General features: G+C 29.8%; 1 protein-coding gene across 1 annotated transcript in view; it reads right to left on the bottom strand.

Moving 5' to 3' along the window:
- LOC100162265 (matrix metalloproteinase-2) overlaps positions 1 to 6,317 on the bottom strand; it is a 50,539-nt gene extending 44,222 nt beyond the window's left edge. Inside the window, exon 1 of the mRNA XM_001945906.5 lies at positions 5,949 to 6,317. The gene's annotated coding sequence lies outside the window, so the exon portion shown is untranslated. The remainder of the gene's footprint in view (positions 1 to 5,948) is intronic.
- Between the last annotated feature and the right edge of the window lie 342 nt (positions 6,318 to 6,659).

Raw genomic sequence — 6,659 nt, 5'->3', positions numbered from 1 at the left:
GTTATTCTATATTTTATATTAGTCATATAACATACAGTAGTGTAATTTATCAATTTACGAGGGCATAATATAGCGCAACGTCATAAACGTTTTTTTTTTTTTAGTGCTAGAACTACTGAGCATTGTCGAGATAATGACCTGTACCGTGTATTATATTATACGGGGTATCCCGGTGCACTGTAATAAAGACATGTTGCGACCAAAAGACAAAAATTAAACAACCATACTTCAAATATTATGTAGGTATTACTACCCAAGGCCGTAACCAGAGTTGTTTTTCAGGGGGGCAGACCCCCTGGACCACCCCCCTCATATACAACCTTGCTACTATACCTACCTAATAAGACGAAGGCAACCCCGCCGGCGCAAGTTCGATACACGCAAAATAAAATCACGACAACGGAGTTTTATACGAAAGATACGTTATATAGGTGTATAAGAAAATGGTCGTCTACAACATGGGTATAACTTTTGGCTATTGTTTGGTCAGCGGTATTTTGCTACGGGACACGCCACGATCGTTTCTATAATACAACAATCGAACACCCAACGACAACAATGCGACTTACAATATATTTTAAATATCACGATTGTTGTATTATTAAGTTAATTCAGTGGTACGCGCAACAACTCGCAAATTGAGCACGTCCACGCGATATCCGTTGTATAGTTTTGGTCTGTCTACGCACACCGGGAAGACGCTGTTCGGTGCTGACGAGTATTTTAGGTGTGAATTTTCGACCTGCTCTCAGCGTCTCAAGTTTGCGTGTTGGCTATCGGTCGGGAGCCGCGAAGTTTGTCGCTCGCCACCAAAACACGATCGATATCAGAACGCGCGATGATGAGTCAACAAAAGTTTCGCTACCGTACAACGCAATATATAGAGTATATTATTATTATTATATTTTATTATCGGTGTGGTGTGTAGACGATCGCACCGAAGTGCGTAGACGTAATATTTCCCCGAATCCACAAGCGTGTGTTGTGGTGGGCATTAACATTATTATCATAAAATATTATAATATTGTTTGCGGGACGATGATATTGTTTATTGATGAGCGTTGTACAGATTGTACGTATTATTATATTATCATGTTTATTATTCAATGATATTTAAACGTTTATAACGTTGTTACAATATAACGTGGTGTTATATACCCACCGTTTTTAGCGGTTATCGAATTTCGAGAAATTTAAATCGCAAATAAATAAGGGTATCTATAATGCGTGATGCGTGTAAATAAATACCTAATAAAATGTTTGGATCCATCTCTCGACAATAATACGTAGCTACGTAACCTACCTACGCAAATGCCAAATATTGCAGCTCACATAGTGTTATCGTGTTATTTTTATTTACAAGTGTTACGCCGTGTAAGTAAGTACCTACCTATACAACGACGAGCAATATTGTTGTTTTCTCGGTTTGATTATATTTTGTACAACGTATAATTTTCATAATTGCCAATCAATGCAGCCCATTTTAATAGTGTTTATCGTGGTATAATTGTTAGATACCCAACAGTTTTCAATTCTAAGTAGAGCGATATAGTTTTCAAAAGCGCAGGAAAATACAAATAAAAACTAAGGAAAAACGAAAATTTTTACGCAAAATCGGTTTTTGACTAAATCGATTTTCGTTTTTAATGTAATTCCATAACAATAATGACCGTAGATACATGAAATATTCACTGAATGTTTATATTATCATTTTCTATATACCATAAAATTTTCAAAATATTTTGACTTGTTTTGAGGTGTTTACGGACATATTAAATTTCCAATTTGTTTAGTTCTTTTTTTCTATAAATATCAACAAAATTTTATTCGTTGTGTCAAAAAGCTTGAAAATGTAATACAAGGCTAAGGCTCCTAATATATTATTACAATGACAGATGAAAAATACTAAAAATACATAGTCACAATTTTCTTTTATATTCATTTTAAATTCGAATTTTGACAAAAGGCTTAAAAATCACGAAAATGTGTAACTTATTTTGAGTTAGAAATTCCTAAACATTTTTTTTTTTTAAATCTAAGGTATATAATGTATATAATACCATTCATTTATATTCAATTAAACTTTATAATATCTTTGTTAAGTTATCCACATTTTTAGAGCTTCCCAATATTTTAGGTCTTGTTAGTTGTTATGCACATTTATGTTGTAGTGTCTAAATACATATATCATTGACCCAGACCCAAAAATAAAGTATTGAGATATTATAGGTATATATAGGTACTAGGCGTTGATTTGTTTATGCGTGTATAATGATATCATAAACTCCCATGATGTTAGTAGTGTTTTGCAATTAATGCAATATATGCATATAGTGACATGCGACACTGCGGTTTTCTAAGAAATCATGTAAACTTTATATAATATATATATATATGTATATATATATTATTAATTTTTTTACGGCAATACAAAATATCTACTTATTCTTTTTGTTATGTTTACAACAGAAAGTGGTCTACATGTAAATATCTTAACACTAGTGTTTATTATAATATTGCAGGTTACTGTCATTTTTGGCAACCTACTTATTTAACGGTATAAGGTTTATGAATAAATGTTAAGTAAATTAAATAATAATACAAAGAATGTGATAAGATGAACTATACAAATTACTTATTAATAATTTGTGTGAAATAAAAATTTTTGAAACCTACTATCATTGCTGTATATAGAAATTTTTTGAAACAATCTAAACAAGGCCAAGCCACATCCAAAAAAATATATATTTAATTTGTTTATTATTAGGCACATCATGATAGTATATTAATACAAAAAGAGGAGGAAATTGTCCAAAATGTAAAGTTCTTATTAGAATTTAAATGGTGGAATTATAAAAATAATGTAGGTATACAAATACGGCAGATCGCCAACTTTTTGTTTTATACGTACATAATACTATGTGCGTTAATCCTTAAACTTAATATATTACTCATATAGGTGATATAATAGTCAAATTTAAACTAAAAGAATAAAAATGTATTCAACAGCACATTATGTGCTCAATGAACAAACAATATTTATACGTATTAAGTATAGTTCTATAGTTATATAAAAGACTCTATAAGTTTATTAAAGTACGATATTGAATCGATAGTTATATATATATAATAATAATCAAATATAATATTGATGCTAATAAAAAATTATTGTTAATGTTCTTCTTTTTAGTCGTGCTTATCAACGTAATTGTGCTGTACCTAACAACATAGGAACTATCTACAATCTACTATTAAACTGTAAAATGATAAACACAAAAAAAACTTAATATAATTTTCTTTTAATCAGTAATGTATTATATAATTTAATTTCAGTGAATAATTCCAGAAATATATAATATTTTAATAAGCTACCTTTAAACAATATATCAACGTATAATTTTTGGAAAAAATATATTGCATTATTGTGATTCATGAACCATCATTATTAATACGGAGTATTAATTATTACATAATATTAAAACGGAGGACATATTTTTATGTATTTCTATAAAAATGACTTTTTAAATATTATATTTTACTGAAAAGCGCGTATAATATATTACTTCAAAATTAAACTATTGGATAAGACTACTATATTAATATTAATATTGTTTCGACCGTTGGAAATTACATTATACACGCTATTTATTCTGTTTATTTCAAAAAATAAGTAGGTACCTAACCTTATTGTTGATCAACTGGTTTGCAGAATATGTTTTAGTATTTTAAAGTAGATATCTAATTCTCTCGGAGTTCTATGGAATTTAAAATATATAAAGTATACCTACACGACTACGCAATAACGTACCTACAAGTTACAACCTACTTTTGTTTCTAACGCCATAGCGAGTGTACTCGGTTTCCGTTGGTCAAATGTATACTTTACTACTTTAGTTATTGTGAGAGAATTCGTTTTTAAATTGGGAGAGAACCTTTTTCGAGAATTGGTAGTGTTTCAATAACAAGGAAAAAAATGACTACTACTCGGGTTGGCCCAGCTACTACTTTAACGTAACCGGGGTACATCATACATATGGCCTGTGGGTGGTGAAAGGTGTCGGCAGGGAATAGTAATAAAATTCTCTAGACGCCGTAAAAATGTACATAATACGTATCGACACAATGTGGCGGAGGGGCCACACTTCTGTAAAGAAGGGTTAAGGACCTCCCAAAGTTTGGTTCCAAATAACAAAAATAATCGCGAAAAAAACGTGAAAAATATAACAAGGAACGTCTTAGATGTTCAAAGGAGCAATGAAAAACAATGCAAAATGCCGACAAAGAATTCGACGATTATTCACACTTATTTTATAATAGTTTGACCTTTCCTATAATATGGTAAACATATTGCCATTTGTCAACATGAAGATAGTCGCCATTATGACGAATTCTTACGATAAGCGCAAATATTACATTAATTGGGTTTTATTAAATTAAAATTGCATTGTACATAATATTGTAGTCTGCTGTCTACTTATTTTTGTTACGTATCTAGAATATACATAAAGTATGAGTACAAAAATTATGCTTGGTGCATATCCTGTATATAAAAAGCAATAAAGTAAAGTTATTGTCGATCGTTTTGATACAAAATCTCAATCTAAAGTTTTTACAAATGTTATCTATACATGTATTTTTCGTTTCTCAAATCGAAATCCTTAGAAATTAATACCAAATAAATATGAGTTATTTTGAAAATATAGATATTGCTATATTCCCAACGTAACTTGTAACACTATTTGTTTATATTTACCTGACACCTACACTACAATGTACATAACATGCAATATACATGAATTACATGAAAGGTACATGAAAAAAATTAAGTTAATCATACATAAATGTGATGTTTTTTACTTTTTAAACGTGGTAACTGATCAGCATCTATTAAATCATAATCACTATAATAAAAAAATTTGGTTGATTAATAAAGTATTAAGTACTATGTAGGTTATACAATATATTATAAATATTATAAATATAGGTATCTAGGTTAATATTTGCGTGAATCTAAGAATATCATAAAGTTTATAACAACATAAATGATCATTTTATTATGCTCGGAAATGAAAAATATTACCTAACATACATAATATTTATACTATATTTTATCAAATATTGACATAGAAATATAAAAGCTATTTCTTTCCAAAACAGTGAAACTTAGTTCGATTTATTTTAGTTGATTCATTATAATTAAATCTTATTTTAATATAAAATAGAAAAAACTGGATATCGAGAATAATTTAAATTATGATTTATGATTATGTACCTATATATATGCAACCTATATAATGTTATATTATAAACTTTGCGAGAACATCGATTTATACATATAAAATTAGATTTTTATAGTAAGTACATAATATATTTTAATGTAACAAAATATGAGTAGATATCCTTACAATAATTTATTATAATATTATTATACTTAGTACACTGGGCTTTTAATTCCTATCGTGTTTGGTAAAATTATTGATTTTATGTATGCTAAAAATAGAACACATTAAGTACATACTATGCAAATTTTAATCAATGTAAAGAAAATACTTTTATAACAGGTAACAAGGAACAACGTAGCAATATACTATAACAGTTTGTGTCAAAATATTCAAGCCCACGAACAATGAATACTAGATTTAAGTTTGTTCAAAGATGTAAAATAAAATACTTCACATAATAGCCTATTCAAAAATTCTATATTTTATGCACACCTAATTTTAAATTAGCTATAATATTGAGTTCAATGTTCTTAAACTATAATTTTTAAATAATAAATAAATATAGTGTTATTTTTAAATATAAAAAACACAGGACTAATGTTAAACACGTTGCAATAGTTCTACTTCTCTTGATCCCTTTAAAAAATCAACCAAATCGACAGACAATAATTGATGTATTTTTCGTATTCAACTTAAAATATAATTAACCAAAAAATTCTGACTTACTCAACAACACCGGCGTGCCGATGTAATATTATATAATTTTATCGGCATCAAATTGATTCTCTGGCCAGATCCCCGCACGTTGACGAAGGGTTAATATTTAATATACTCGTCGACCGTATATGCGATATAGGTGTATATAGATAATATAAATTACAATACGTCAAAAAAAACCTATTGACATTTTATCTCATACGAAAATTATTACGCTCTCGCACGCGGATATCGTCATAATACTGTATACGATCGTTGGGGGTGTGATGATTTTCAAAACGGTACAAAATGAAAACTCTCAAACTACAGTCCCAATCGATACACTACCGCACGCGTCCGCCACGGCCGCACCACTGCTGGTCGGTCGGTCGTTCATTCAACTTGCCGCTACCGATGACGCCGCCGCCGCCACAGCCGTCTGGTCCGTGCCCGACGACAATATCTGCGGTGGCCGTTGTACATGTGCAGCATCGGTCGCCCGTACGTAAATTATACGGTATGATCTGTTTGTAAGTGGCTACACTGCGTATATAATTGTCTAAAAGCCGAATTTTGAAATGTTGAAAAAAATGACGTTTTGAGGTATATAGTTATATAATGTTATGTTAATACTTAAGTATATCACAAAATCTAATCTACATTTTTTGTAGTGATCGTATATACCAAATAGGTGAGTAGCCGACCTATTTATTTGATGATTGGTGTTCCACCTATATGCAT

Source organism: Acyrthosiphon pisum, chromosome A2, assembly GCF_005508785.2.
Source record: "Acyrthosiphon pisum isolate AL4f chromosome A2, pea_aphid_22Mar2018_4r6ur, whole genome shotgun sequence".
Lineage (NCBI taxonomy): Eukaryota > Metazoa > Arthropoda > Insecta > Hemiptera > Aphididae > Acyrthosiphon > Acyrthosiphon pisum.
This window is presented reverse-complemented; position numbering and strand designations above follow the sequence as displayed.